This window comes from Equus quagga, chromosome 6 (genome assembly GCF_021613505.1).
Source record: "Equus quagga isolate Etosha38 chromosome 6, UCLA_HA_Equagga_1.0, whole genome shotgun sequence".
In the NCBI taxonomy this organism is placed as follows: domain Eukaryota; kingdom Metazoa; phylum Chordata; class Mammalia; order Perissodactyla; family Equidae; genus Equus; species Equus quagga.
Window position 1 is genome coordinate 7,514,798 of NC_060272.1, and position 15,544 is coordinate 7,530,341.

General features: G+C 39.6%; 1 long non-coding RNA gene across 3 annotated transcripts in view; it reads right to left on the minus strand.

Annotated features, from left to right (window-relative positions):
* Positions 1–15,544, minus strand: part of LOC124241260 (uncharacterized) — a 71,477-nt gene that overhangs the window by 23,158 nt on the left and 32,775 nt on the right. Inside the window, exons 6-7 of one of the 3 annotated variants that reach the window (XR_006889157.1) lie at positions 3,152–3,193; positions 2,791–2,890 (exon numbers count right to left, since the gene is read on the minus strand). The exons of the other annotated variants lie outside the window; for them this stretch is intronic. This is a non-coding gene — a long non-coding RNA (uncharacterized LOC124241260). Of the gene's footprint in view, positions 1–2,790; positions 2,891–3,151; positions 3,194–15,544 lie in introns of those variants that run through there. 3 annotated transcript variants of the gene reach the window in all.

Below are 15,544 nucleotides of genomic sequence, written 5' to 3' on the forward strand. Positions count from 1 at the left end.
GGGGACAGCTCCTGCATTTGGCACTCTCTTGATGCTATTGACCATATTGATGTATTCCTCTGGATTCCCCAAACTCTGGCAACTTGTGATTAGGGCAAAGATTGCAGCCACATACAATAATGCTATTTGGGGCATATTTTTAGCATATCCATTGTAGACTTTTTGGAAAATAAATGGAAACAGAAACTAAATAAATTGTCTATAATTCCACCATCATTAGATAAATAATAAGTGTGTATTGCTAAGATTATTTCCAGTCTTTCTTATATGCATATCTATGCTTAAACTGAAGGACATATATGCATATGTTTGCCTGTGTGTGTATATGCATGTATTATTATATATTCAAGTGTGTTATACATGTGTGCATGTCGTGGACATGTACACATGTGTGTATACACAAATACATGAGTAATGTATCTGCATGTCTATTATATATATGTGTACTAATGTATGTATACAGTCATGCACCACATAATGACGTTTTAGTCAATGATGGATCTCATATACAACAGTGGTCCCATAAAATTAGTACCATATAGCCTAGGTGTACAGCAGGCCCTACCACCTAGGTTAGTGCAAGCACACGCTACAACATTTGTGCAATGACAAAATTGCCTAACAATGCATTTCACAGAACGTATCCCCATCGTTAAGCAACATGTTAAGTATAGACACACACACACATATTACACCTATGATGTCAGCAAAAGATTCTGCCAACCGAGATTCTTTGTGATTCAGAATCTAAAGAATGAGTAAACAATTGGAAACTGGCAAAAGAGTTCTTGAGAAGTGTTGTTGAAAATTAGACAATGGAGTCCCTTCAATATTCTTTGAAAAGTGAAAGTAAAAGTTAGAATTCCTTCTCATTTGCTGCTTGGCAGCTGGACTCCTCTTTTGAATGCCACTCCATGCAAGGACTAAGCGCTGTGGCTCCTTGGCTTATATTGAGGATAATACAAAAATATGGCTCCAAATAGTGCCGACCTGGTCAGTTTCATCCAGCATGTGTCACTTTCCAAAGGAGATCACAGTTTTCTGCACTCAACGTCTCTTTAAACAAAATATTTTATGAATAGCCACTTTTTAAACAGTAAAGTAGTATGTAAATATGAAATATTGCTCTTAATAATAAGGAGGAAATCAAAGCAAAAATTAGATAAAGGAGGAAAAAATATGATGAAGATTTATCTCTTTCCATCACCTCCACCAGGACTGCAGCAAGAGCTGCACTAAGAAACATTAACAGACGGGCAAATATCTTCACAAAAGACTCACCACCAGCTCCAAAGGCAGCTGGGTCTGAGCCGGAGGGTGGCTCTGCCATCCCTGAGTAAACACTGGGAGTCCTTCCACTTTCTTGTGTCCACGGGCCCCTTGCCATCTGTATTTTGAGATGGTCATAAAAGAGTGGGAAAATATTTTCTTCCCGTTTTCAACAGGAAACAATTTCTGTAAGTGACTGACTACACTAAAGAGTGCTCACTGTAGAATTTACATTTTCTTAAATGGGCATCTCCTTTTATAAAATGGAATATCTGGTCAGACTCTCCCACAAGTTCAATTCTCATGATCTTCCATGACCTTGGAAAGGAAAGAACAGGACTAGAGAGTCTTGTTGGAAGATAGTGTTCCTTAACCGTCCATTGTGAGCTTTTAAAATTACGAAGAAGAAGAAAATTTTGGAATAGTTCCTAAAGGTTCTGACTCTGTGCTTTTCAAAGTTGTGAGCTTCTAAAATTACAAAGAAGAAGAAAATCTTGGAATAGTTCTTTAAGGTTCTGACTCTGTGCTCTTCAAAGTCAGTTCAAAGTGTGGCGTTATGATGAAACGTTAAGGCATAAATAATGATTTTTAAACATCATGAGAGGTTTTTCCAAATTAAATGATTACAAGATTCTTTTAAAAAAAGAAATGCATACAAGTGTAAGGTTTCTTTACAAGTTACCTGAAAAGTGATTTCCTGAAGCTGAGCAAGTAAACTGGTCCATTACTACTTTGCATCAATTCTAAAGGATGTGGGGAGAGGAAGGAAAAGGAACATGAGAGTAAGAGATCAAAGCATGTACACTACAGGAGAAAACACTTTTTCTCTGTGGCTTTGAAAATCTCTTTTAAGGGGATCCCCTCCCCGCCTACTTCGGGGTTTGGCATATGGTGTGTGCTCCAGATGGATAAGCAGTAATACAGCTGTTAAGTATCTGGCGCTCTTGCTCAGCAGCGCTCCCTGCCAGCTGGCCAGCAGCAGCCAGGGCTTGTAGAATGAGCTGATTTCTCCCAGCTGTTATGCAAAAGAAAGTAGAGAAATGTTGCTGTTCACCAATTTTCCTCCTAAGCCATTTTAGCTTAAGCTCAATCCCAACAACGATAACAACTTCCCCAGATGGCAACTTCTTGTGACACAGTATGCTTCGTCCACATGATGTGTAAGTGTGACTATAGGGTTACATTTGAATAAGGTTAAGAGACAGTGGAAGTGCTCGTTGCAGCAAGCTGTGAATAATGTAGGAAAGGAGAACTCTCCGTCCAGTGCAGGGAGATGTTCGCTGGGGCGTTCACGGTACTGCCAGAGCACTGCCAGCCCCAACACAGCCCACAGAGACAGGCAGCCAGGAAATTCGTCTCACCTGTAGGTCCAGAAGACCCAACAGGAGGAGATCACCTTACTCAGTAGCTTGTTTCTGGCAAATGACGCAACAAACAATATTTATAGTAACAGTCCAAAAAAATAAGAGCTCTGAACTTGAAATGAAATCCAGAAAGGAGTCTGCACATTTCCAAAGACTGAAGGTTTTGTGACAGTAAATCCTATGTAGAAGGCTAGTGATGCAGGGGGAAAGGAGACCATGTGACAACAGTGTCCAGGGAAGTCATCCGCCAGTTCTCTCTGGAAGTGCAAAGGTCACATCTTCTTTTAGAAATGTGGGATAGACATCACAGCATCGTATATTTTCTCAGTGAAAATGGATACATTTTGTTTATACATCTTTTATGTCCTGAATTTACATTTTTTAAGGGTGATTTGTTGTCTAACTTTGGTTACAGCTGTAATCAAAGTTGGAAGAGAAAATGGTCTACTTAGGACCCCTCTCACTCTAACCAGAAACTTACCAGATACCCCTTCCCACTCCAGCCCCAAATCACTCACCTGAGAGCATCTGTTCTTCCTGCCTTGCTGATCCTGGCAGTTCTACGAGGCGGGGAAGAAAAAGGCAGAAGGAGAATAATTGACTGGAAAATGGGATGTTTGCAAGATTCTCAGGCACGGGTCTGAGGTGCTGCCAAGGCCTGAGATGAACTGACGTCTTGGCTTCTGGGCAGGAATACAGGAGTAACGTGGAGAACACAGCGGGGCACTAACTCTGCCAGAAAGCCCAGGCCCCCAAGCAAATCTCGTTTGCTCTCTATAATTGCTTCCTGAGACATATACCATCTGAGCTCCCAAATCCAACATGCACAGCAAAACCTAAAAGTCACTGCATCTTGAGCAAGTACACCTGAAGAAAGTGAAGGCTGTGTGGCGAGGCCTGCCATCACAGAGTCCCGGCGGCTGCAGGAAGGACACATCCCTCCGACCTGCTTCATAACTATATTTGGCTCATTAGCCCTCGGTCTCTTGAGATTTGACAGGCCCCATTATCTTTCCCCAAGTGCAACAGAAAGCTATCGTAAAACGTAGATATGCCACCCATGACTGGGGAGAAGGCTGCATTACCAGCGGCGTCATTACTATAAAGCATGGAATGGAAAACAGATAAGAAACAAATCTGTAATTTGCAAACATCAGGAGCTAGTTGTTGAAAGGAAAGAGGAGAATAAACAAATGAATGCTGATTTCCCTCAATGTCATAACAGTGAAATGTTTTAATTAAACAGAGTTGGAGGAAAGAATTATTAATTTTAAAATGGTATTTTCTAAAACATCAAGGTGAAATTAAAGAACAGAATTTCTGATGTAATACGCACCATATTTCTGCGATTTATCTAGGACCTATGGATAAAACACTTTCAAATACTCTCTTTATCTCCCCTGGCTGCCAATTTTATCACAAGTGGAAGTAGTGCTTTAGGAAATAACAGCACATTGGCTAATAAACACTGTCTGATTCCATGATTTATTTTCCTCAGAAGTTATAGCTGGTTCAAAATGATACCCAGTGAAGTGTCACACATTAATTTAAAAATATTTCAACAGGAAAATTTATCTGTGAACTTTGTGACGCCACAGCATTACTGTAAAACACCCTCGCATTTTTTCCTTTTATTGGCAGCAATAATAGCAACAACATATCTCAAAAATGCTACTAAATACTCAACAAAATGCATATGTTGAGGCCATCCTGGTGGCATTGTGGTTAAGTTTGTGTGCTCCCCTTCAGAGGCCCAGGGTTCATGGGTTCAGATCCAAGGCGTGGACCTACACACCACTCATCAAGCCATGGCAATGTCCTACACAGAAAACAGAGGAAGATTGGAACAGCTGTTAGCTCAGGGGCAATCTTCCTCAAGCAAAAAGAGGAGGATTGGCAACAGATGCTAGCTCAAGGCTAGTCTTCCTCACCAAAAAAAAAAAAAAAAAGCATATGCTAAATACCTTCTATGTGCAGAGCACTATACAAGGCAATATGGCAAGGCAGGGGATGGTGGTGGGAGAAAGAAGAGAGAGAAGCAAAAGAAAAGTCTGTTTTAAGGAATAGACTCTCTACTACTGATAATCTTAGTGTGCTAAATTCTTTCAGTGTTCAAAGAGCTTGTTGATTGAAGTGAAGTTTTTTGGAGGAAGGATTGGGGAGTAATCCGTATGAAGTCTTTGAGACCAGATAGGCTTAGATGAAGAGGAGTAAAGAAGGTAGGAATGTGGGTAGAAGTAAGTTATGCCTGTTATGGCTCATAACTAGTAAATTTACAAAAATATTGGAAGAAACAGGCCTGTCTTTTTATTTTAGTGATAAGAAAAAAGTCATGGATCTTCCAAAAAACTATTCCAAAAATTGAGTTACTTGGTCCTAAGATTTTTATCTTATTCAACAGTCAAATGCATACAGGTCACTGGATCAGATTGTATCATTTTGATTACATTGATGGATTGGAGGATTACGACAAAGAATCTGGGCTCATTGACTGACCTCCTGCCTTCACAGGCACAATGCTCCCTCCCTCATTATTTGCTTTGGTAGCTTCTTTTTCTCTACTGCCGAAACCCAGGAACAATTTGCCGTGCTCTTACTCAAGAACAGTGACCCAGGAAACAAACTTTATAATATAGGAGACCCTGGGAATATAAGTAGAAAAGAGACTCAAATAATCACCAGGGCAGCAGGGAAATATGAGTTGCAGACAGTGCCTGTTACCGTGGTAAACCCACCTTCCTTTCCAAACTTAATCTCACTTACTTTGAACAACCAACTCTTAGTGCTACCTAGAGCTAATCACTATTCGCCGAACCCATCATGAACATCTCTACCTTCTTACTCTCATGCATGCAATTTCCCACAATGTCCCAGGGTCGTTGTGAGCATTAAATGAGATTGTATGAATATGGTTCTTGTCACAAGTCCTGGTACTTGGCTAGTTATACGTTAAGATTAGCATTTAGCAATAAATCTTTTGTAGTTCAATCCCAACCCAATTTTTCTATGTATCTTTTCAGAACACTCTAAACCATTGTGATCTATTTGAAGGAAAATGGGGCAGCCATTCCAACGGGTCTTATTTGGTTACTGTTCTGTAAGAAAGTGCTTTTTTCTTCTTTCCTGAATGTGTGTAGGATGGTAACTACATACCCAGTTCAAGAGCCCCTCTTTAGTAACACCTTAAGTACTCCTTTGAGCTAAGTATCATATATGACAAGAAAATTGAGAATACTGGAACACTATGATGAAGCATATCAATCAATAAACTAAAGAATAAATAAATGTGAAACAAGCCATAAGAAATAACCAGCCACTTGGAGACATGAACAGACATTTCTTCAAAGAAGATATACGGATGGCCAATAGGCACATGAAAAGATGCTCATCATCGCTGATCATCAGGGAAATGCAAATCAAAACTACACTAAGATGTCACCTTACACCCATTAGAATGACAAAAAATATCTAAAACTAATAGTAACAAATGTTGGAGAGGTTGTGGAGAAAAAGGAACCCTCATACACTGCTGGTGGGAATGCAAACTGGTGCAGCCACTATGGAAAACAGTATGGAGATTCCTCAAAAAATTAAAAATAGAACTACGATACCATCCAGCCATTCCACTACTGGGTACCTATCCAAAGAGCTTGAAGTCAGCAATTCCAAAAGTCCTATGTACCCCAATGTTCATTGCAGCATTATTACAATAGCCAAGACATGGAAGCAACCTAAGTGTCCATCAACAGATGATTGGATAAAGATGTGGTATATATATACAATGGAATACTACTCAGCTGCAAAACAGAACAAAATCATTCCATTTGCAATAACATGGATGGACCTTGAGGGAATTATGTTAAGTGAAATAAGCCAGTTAGAGAAGGATAATCTCTGTATGACTCCACTCATATGAGGAATTTAAAAACGTGGACAAAGAGAACAGATTAGTGGCTACCAGGGGAAAGAGGGGGTGGAGGGTGGGCACAAAGGGTGAAGTCGTGCACCTACAACAGGAATGACAAACAATAATGTACAACTGAAATTTCACAAGATTGTAACCTATCATTAACTCAATGAAAAAAAAAGAAATGACCAGCCACTAATGAAATCCTCGGCCTTAAGAACGTCTTTCCTCCTGTTTTGGTTCCACTATTAGTTCTCAGTACTCTTGTAATTCAGCCAAATTTCTTAATAAGGGTGGATGTATTAATTGCAGAGGGTACTCAGTCTGTCTTCCATCTCGAAGCTGTCTTCAAATTGTGTAGATTTCAACCAATGAATTTCTGTCAGTTTAGCACTTGCTCCTCCTAATTGCTGTTCCACAGCTCCTTGAAATGCCAGCAAAATTAATCTTCTCTACTATTAATGCCCTCTGAAAAAGTACCTATTGTAAAAAGATGGTGACAAAACATGAGAGAAATTTTATACAATTCTCTGGTTTGGGCAGATACAGAATAATCCTGGGTGGAGTACTGACTAGAAGGATTCTCTGATTGAAGTCTTTCATTCTGATTGTGATGACTGTTTTCCGCATCCCTCCCAACTTTAACAATCCCTTTCTCCCACTCCAGTGTCTGAGTTTAAAAGAAATAACTTTGCTACTTCATTGGGATTTGTCTATTTAACTGTGTTAATCTCACTTAAATTTAGTAAAGGCTACCTTCAATATAACTTATTGTTCATTCATTCATTTTTTCAGCAGACTTTTATTGGCAGCTCCTTTACGTTAGGCACCATCCCTGGTCTAGGGATACAGTAGTGAGCAAAAAAGACAAAAATCTCCACTCTGAGAGAACTCTATTTGACTGAGGGAGATAGGCAATAAGATGAAAAGCAAATACACAGTATGTTAGATACGCCTGAATGCTGAGGAGTAAAAATGAACATGAAATGCCAGGATGGGGGTCAAGACGGCATTTTAGATAGGATGGCCCAAGGAATGAGAAAAGAGAGAAAGAGGGGAGTTGAGGATGACACGATGGCCTTTGGCTTGAGCAACTGGAAGAATAGAGTCCATTACCTGGAAAGAGTAGACTTTGGAATAGGGTCAAACATGAGGAAATATCAAGAGGTTTTGGATCTATTACCTATTTCAGTATGAGAGTCAAGTGGGAGTGTCAAGAATCTAGCTGGACACTTGAGTCTCGAGGGAGAAGTCTGGATTAGAAATACAAATCTGGGAAACAACCTCTAGATGATAAAGGCTTGGGTCTGGATAAGATCACCCAGAGCATGAACAGGAAGGAGAAGAGAATAAAGCTTGAGCCTTGTAGAGGTGAGGGAGATGGAGGAATCTGTAGGGGACCCTGGGGAGGGGCAACTTGGAAGCTGGGAGGAAACCCAGACAACGTGGCATCCTGAGAAACCAAGAAAAGGCAATATCTTGAGGCAGGATATCATCTCCATCAAACACTATCAAGGGAAAAGTAGCACAAAGACTCAGAAATGGCCGCTGGATTTGCAACACGGAGGCCAATGATGACTTTGAGGTGGATGGTGGTGGTAGGAAACCAAACTGCAGTGGATTCAGGGAGACAGGAAAGAAAGAAATTGGCTTCTTAAGTACCAGGCATTTTCCTCCACAACTTTCCTTATTGAGCGGATTGGCAATCAAAAAAATTTTTTTTTACAGAAAAAATAAATGGGTTGTTTTCTTGCAAAAATGTTTGAAAGAGACAGGAACACTTGTTTAGCTGAGGTGTTACTTGAGCAGCTTAGCAAACACTGTCTCATTTACAGCAACACTAGTGGCAAAGTTCCTTCAGTGGGGATGTTCCAAAACAGCGCTGGAGCCAGCTTCCAGTCCAGAAAGCTTGCAGCACTTTTTTCTTGAAAATTGTAGGCTGGAGTATGATTACTAAGAAATCCTGGAAAGCTGGCATTTTTTTTTTTTTTAGAAATCATCTCCCCACATCTTTTTTCTCATGTTCTGGTACCAAAATACCGACATCAACATCATTTTTCTTTTAGTTTCCATAGCCCTTCATGGAAAATATTTCTCAACCCGGGAGCAACTCAAATTTTCACTCTAGAAAAATAAAAGCTACATCAGGCTCAAGCACTATAGAGGACAAAGTCATAAGATATATTTTAAAGTAGTAGATACTAGACTCGATTATTAGCTTTTGTGCCGAAAGGGACGTAACATACTGTGAACTCTATACCTGGAAGGGTGGAAGTACAAGGGGACTCTCATCTTTGCCGTGCCAGACGATTAAAGGAATCATATTGCCATAAAAAATATTAATGAAATCTCACAAATGATATCCACCATTTGGCTTTCTAATAATAACTTGTTCTCTTTTCAGTGAATAGGAAGCACATGGGTGCATGCCAAAGTGTACTGCGATCAATTTTTAACGACAAGAAATGTTCTTTTGCATGGGAGGGAAAACGAAAACCTGAGCTTTGCAGCAGAATTTTGATATATTTAGGAAATCATAGATTTGATGCTGGTTAACTCCTGAAATGCCAACCAATGTTGTTAGAAGTTATGCATCAATATGAAACAGGGTCCTCTATTCAATCATCGTTTGAAATCCACATGGGCAACACCTTTGTAACTTGGATTGTCATCCATCAGCTCGACTGTGATCAAGGAGCCCCAATTCAACATTGAGTTCTGAAGTCTAATATTTACCAAATGTGCAGCCTTGATCCCTTGCAGTCCTTTTTACAAGTTAGAAAATGGAGACCACTGGCTTCCTCAAAGTCCCGCAGTGGCTTGTAATCACAACCTATCCACAAAGTCTTCACAGTTGGCACTATTTTTCTCATTCCACAAAGCTGTATTGTGTTCTAAACCTCTTTAAGCAAAGTTAAACCAGTTTGCTCACTTAAGATTGTAGCACTTGCCTTAATTTGGGGGGGAACCATTTTTAAAAGGCATTTCAGGAGTAAAATTAGGTCTCATAATTAACTAAAAGTGATCATTTCAAATCTGCAGCATTATTATTTAAAATACAAAATTACTTCAAATTTTATTTATACTTTTGGAAATCATGGAAACTAATATAGTCTTAGACTGTACATATTTTTTCCATTAAAATGTCAATTTGCTTAATTGAAAAGATTATCCTTCAGGATAAAACAGATAGGCTATGAACTAACTTTTCCTGACTCAGTGTAGCGTTTCCAAATTTAGGAAATTTAGCCATATTGAAAAGCTATTTACTGTTTATCTTGACGTCAAACTTAACTGTATTTTATCTGGCAACCCAGTACAGCATCACAAAAACAAACAAAAGACATGAACAGCATTTATGTGATTCCTCTCTGGAATGATGAAAGGAAAAACCTTCCTTTAGGCTAGCACCACTGTGTTTAAAACATGGTACAAAACTGTTTCCAAACTGAACTCAGAAGTAGCAGTCAACTGGAGCAGTGGTTCTCAAATGTGGCCCAGGAACCCGGAGCATTAGCATCACCTGCACGTTGTTAGAAATGCAGATTCTGAGGCTGGCCCGGTGGCCGAGTGGTAAAGTTCATGCGCTCCGCTGCAGGTGGCTCAGTGTTTCGTTGGTTCGAATCCTGGGCGCGGACATGGCACTGCTCATCAAACCACGCTGAGGCAGCGTCCTACATGCCACAACTAGAAGGACCCACAATGAAGAATATGCAACTATGTACCGGGGGGCTTTGGGGAGAAAAAGGAATAAAACAAAAAATCTTCAAAAAAAAAAAAAGCAGTTAAAAAAAGAAATGCAGATTCTCAGGTCCCACCCAGACCTACTGAGTCAGAAATTCTGGGAGCGGGGCCCAGTGAGCTGTGTTTCAACAACAGCTGCCCCCTCGCCCTCCATTTCTGATGCGTGGGCAAGTGTGAGATCCACGGATTAGGGGACTGTTTTACTTGCATTAACATCTAAAACCAACAGAGAACGCTTATAAATTCAAGACCTGAGCTTTTGATTATTGTTAGTTTTGTTTTCATTTTTTATTACAGATGCAGAGAACTTGAATTCTCTCTTAATTAAACAATGAGGGTATGAGTGGGAGGGGCAAAGAGAAAATAAGGTTTTGACATCTTATTTTGTATAGCCCTTCATCCAAGGACTGTCGTGAGATGGTTTCCTTAGCACCAAGATTATTTATTGACTACAGCCTAAAGCCATTTAATCAAATTAGCTCCATGGTAAGGTCAATTTTGCAGATAGCGGGGCCGCCTTATCTAAACAATACAATGGTTCCTAAGTTATATCAGGTAATGAACATTTCGAAGCTGCTGGGTGAAATGCTGGCTATAGTGCTTTTGCTTTTCACACAGAAGTCTGGATCCAAGATGTAAACAAAGAGAGTAACAAAGAACTTCTAAAGCGGCGAATGATCTGTGAACTACAGCCCTACGCTTAAGAGTGTTTTCACTCTGGGAGAGTTTGATGCCATATTGCCTTAATTGTGTTAACAGAGAATTAGATATCTACGGGCTCAACATATATATTTCACGTATTCTAATGATATTAAATTAGAATTATATCACCTAATAACAAAAAACTAGCACCTAACTGGGATCGATGGTTTTTTATATCTTACTTACTCTAAATTTTGGCAAATTTAGGTTTTTGATCAAATAAGCACATTTTGTTTGTTTTTAAATAAAAGAATAAATATAAACTAGCTTTGATGCTATTAACCTTGGTCATTTATTCCTTTTTGAGTTTTTTCTTAGGTTCTAAATGTAAAAAATAAGTGCCATTTATACAAAATGTAGTTGTTACTCTTCCCAATGTAACATTATATCTTCATTCAAAGAGATCTAATTAAATGCTTCATTAAATATTTATAATTTTAAAGAGGCATAATACATATAAAGGCAGATAAATACAGTTGTGTATAACTATATTTACAACATATATAAATGTATGCATTACATAGATATCACATCTGTCAACATTTAAAACAAGATTATAATCATCTAGATGATGTTGTAGTTGCCTACCCTAAGTATATACGATGGCCATAGAGCTGTTCAGTAAACACGCTGGCTGCCAACCCAGAAAATCTCAAGAAAATGAATGAGTGCTACCATGTTAGAGAAGTACATTACATGGTCCTAATGACAAACATTCAGAGGGATAATACCTGAAGGATAAGTAATTCGCACACAATGAACACTTTTCCTAAAATACAGGATGACAAAACACTATGCATCACAATTTGAGTCAATAACCAATTTCCAATACAAATTTTTGAACTAAAACCCAAAGGATATGATAGTTATCCTTGACAAGCTGGGGTAACTGCATGAATCAGAAAATGATTAGTTCTCCCAGAATTTGTAAACTTCTCCAGGACAAATCCAGTTCTAACCCAAATTCTGCAATTCTTATCTGGCCCAGTGCCTTTAAGAATGCGGATACACAATGAAACTTAGTAGGACAGATGACAGTCAATCACAGAGGCCTAAAAGAAACTAACTAGGTGCTGATGTATTTGCATTAAGAGGTGTCTAGGTTAATCTTATTGTGAAATTTGAAAAGTTTAAAAAATAGAGCAGTGGCTGCTGTGCATAAAACTGTTAACTTCACCAAAAAAAAAAGAAAGAAAACAAAACACTTCCCTTTAGTTATACACTGACTTTAGCCTAAAATAATGTAGAAAGTAATAAACTCTATCTGTTTAAAAACACAATTCCCTAATTCTATCATTCCCCAAGGCAGAAACAGCTATGACAAATAATTATCTTTGTGCTACTCAAGCATGAAGAGCCCAAAATTGTTTTGAAATCTTATTCCAGCTAACCTCGAGGAGAGGTCGCTAAATTCCCGTGATTATGAATACGTTACTCTCTTTAAAGCAGAGGAGAAGAAAGTATTCTAAAAGGTTCAAGTCATATTTGTTTCTTACAACTCATTTCTCTGTGTCCAAAGGATTTCATCTGTATGACAAATTACAAACTCATTAGTATTTTTTATGGCTAAACAAGTCAAGACATGCTTTTGTAGGTAACATCAAAGCAAAAGAACTTGCTTTATCTCATTACATAAATGCTCCAATATTTTCAAAAAATTATTAGACCTAAAAATTCTTCCACGGAACAAGTAAAACTAGAGAAAGAATCACAAAAAATGGAATTACTCCAGTATCAATCCTAATGTTTGATTCACGTTTAAGTTATTCAGTTGAAATGTTCAGATGTGTAAATTGTTCTTTCTTTTTAAATTGAACTGAAAAGCACACATGCATTTCTTTGATGATATATGGTTTCTATAGGTTTTCTTGTAGCCCTATTCTTGTAACTGGTGTTCACAGACTACTGAGATAGCTTGATTGAAAATGCTTACATGACTAAATTCTTCTATTTATGTGGCTGAATACATTCTGGAAGGTGAGTCATTGTATTTTTGCTCAAGAGAGGATATTTTGAAAGTGAAGACCGAGTGGCAAATTGAATCTCAACTTGTAAGATGTGGCATGAAATGCTATAAAATTAAGATGTAAGGTTATCCCATCACAGGCTCTCAAAGAAGTGGAAAGGAAACATGTTCCACTGGACCAAGCTGCTCTCTTCTTAAAGTTTACGTGCCAGTGTGTAGAAGCGGGATAGCAACGTGGGATGAGGAGGCCATCTGAGCATAGAAGACCGTGGGCCGAGCACCCCCAGAAGCCCGGTTCTCCTGATGGAACCACATTTACATCCCTGCAAACTCTGGCTCCGTGCAATTCACTGAACCTGCTTTCAGGCAGTTACTCTGGGCAGGCGACGGTCCCAGGCATGGCAAGGATTGCAAAGAAGAGGAAAAATGCTCTTGGATCTTGCAGCCTATTAAGGGTCATAAACATTTACTTAGAATAAAGGCCATAGCTCCAGAAGAGACTTACTCAGTGCCCAGGGAATTCAAGTGAGGAGGACACAGTACTGGGTGGTGGAGAACGCAGACTGGGGATGAAGAAGGCACCAAGTGAGATGGGCTCTACAGTGAGAATTTGGCAATGAGAATTTAGACCGAAGCAAAGATAGGAAGAGCTGGAGCACCGGCCTATCCCTGTTGTTTAGGATGTGTGTAGGAAAAGGGGAGAAATAAACCAGAGAAAGTCATCTCAGGACTTAGTGTGGGTGATGATAAAAGCCATTCAGAGCAATTTGTATTTGCTTCATTTGATAGTCACTGAGGAAGAACAGAAGGTGTCTCAGTGTTGTGGTGACATGGCGAGAGCTAGTTCCTCAACAAGGGGGAGGACCAGAAGTAAGAACAAGAACTGGGGGGCTAGAGGAGTGAATTAGGGAAAAGGTCATTGATGCTTGATTCATCTATAAATGACAAGTTCCAACTTTCTCCAGCTTTCACTCCTCGCTATAAGGAGCTTACAAAATGACAATTTGGGTATCTGGTTAATAGCCAGCTGCCGTTCATCTATAAAGAGTGAGATGTCTTTACAGGTTATATGTGAAATCTCAACTAGACCCCGTTTTTCACATGGGAAAGCTGAAGATCAGGTGATTATGTTAATCTGATCCCAGTCCTAATATATTTCCCACTGCTCTGTGCTGCCACCTCAGGTATTGTTAGCAGCCTGTGCCATCAAAGCCATGCTTCTCCAATGTAAGAATCACCTGGAGACCTTGTTAAAACATGTGCAAGTGGCCTGCCTGGCACTGAAGCAATGAAGTTTGCTCGTTTAGCATCAGCAATCCAGGGTTCACTGGTTCGGATCCTGGGCACGGACCTAAGCACCACTCATCAGGCCATGCTGTGGCAGCATCCACATAGAAGAACTAGAGCGACCTACAACCAGGATAGACAACTCTGTATGGGGGCTTCGGGGAGAAAAGAAAACATGTGTAGCCTGGGGTCTGGACTGAGATTCTGTGTTTCTAAAGTTCCCAGGTATTGACGATGCTGATGACAGACCACACTTTGAGTACTGAGGTATTCAAATGCTTTCTTTTTACATTATGTGTTACAGAGAAAGAGGTTAGAAATGGGGCAGAAATAGATCCAATATACATAAAAGTAGCGTCTTTAAAAATAGCAATGATAATAATAGTGCCTTACATTTGTTTAGAGTGTTAGAGTGTACAAAGTTCTTCTAGAAACATTATCTCATTTGCTACTACCTAAATTATCTATATATTCAACCACTGTCATCTAATATCCATATATATATAAAACTGAGGTCATTCACATATTTATTTTGCTTATAAATTTTTATTCAGGATGGCATCTAGTGATAACTAAAAATTTCAAAGAGATGACTAACTGGAATGAAAAATTCTATGTCCTCTTGGATAATACAGAAACTAAGTAGAATTATACCCCCAGGGACTGGCCCGGTGGCACAGCGGTTAAGTTCACACATTCTGCTTCAGAAGCCTGGGGTTTGCCGGTTTGGATCCCGGGTGCGGACATGGCACCACTTGGCAAGGCACGCTGTGGTAGGCGTCCCACATATAAAGTAGAGGAAGATGGGCATGGGTGTTAGCTCAGGGCCAGTCTCCCTCAGCAAAAAGAGGAGGATTGACAGCAGATGTTAGCTCAGGGCTAATCTTCCTCAAAAAAGAATTATAGGGGCTGGCCCCGTGGCCGAGTGGTTGAGTTCGCGCGCTCTGCTGCAGGCGGCCCAGTGTTTCGTTGGTTCAAATCCTGGGCGCGGACATGGCACTGCTCATCAAACCACGCTGAGGCAGCGTCCCACATGCCACAACTAGAAGGACCCACAACGAAGAATATACAACTATGTACCGGGGGCTTTGGGGAGAAAAAGGAAAAATAAAATCTTTAAAAAAAAAAAAAAAAGAATTATACCCCCAATTGCCAAGTTACCTTAAAATCAGGACTCCAACTGAAAGATGTGAACTCAAGGCCTTTTGCCTATGTACATTAGCCAACGTACACAGATTTTTCCATAGGCAAATTTCTTAGTGAGGTAAAGTAAGTTACAATAACAGATGCTGCCATTTATATGTT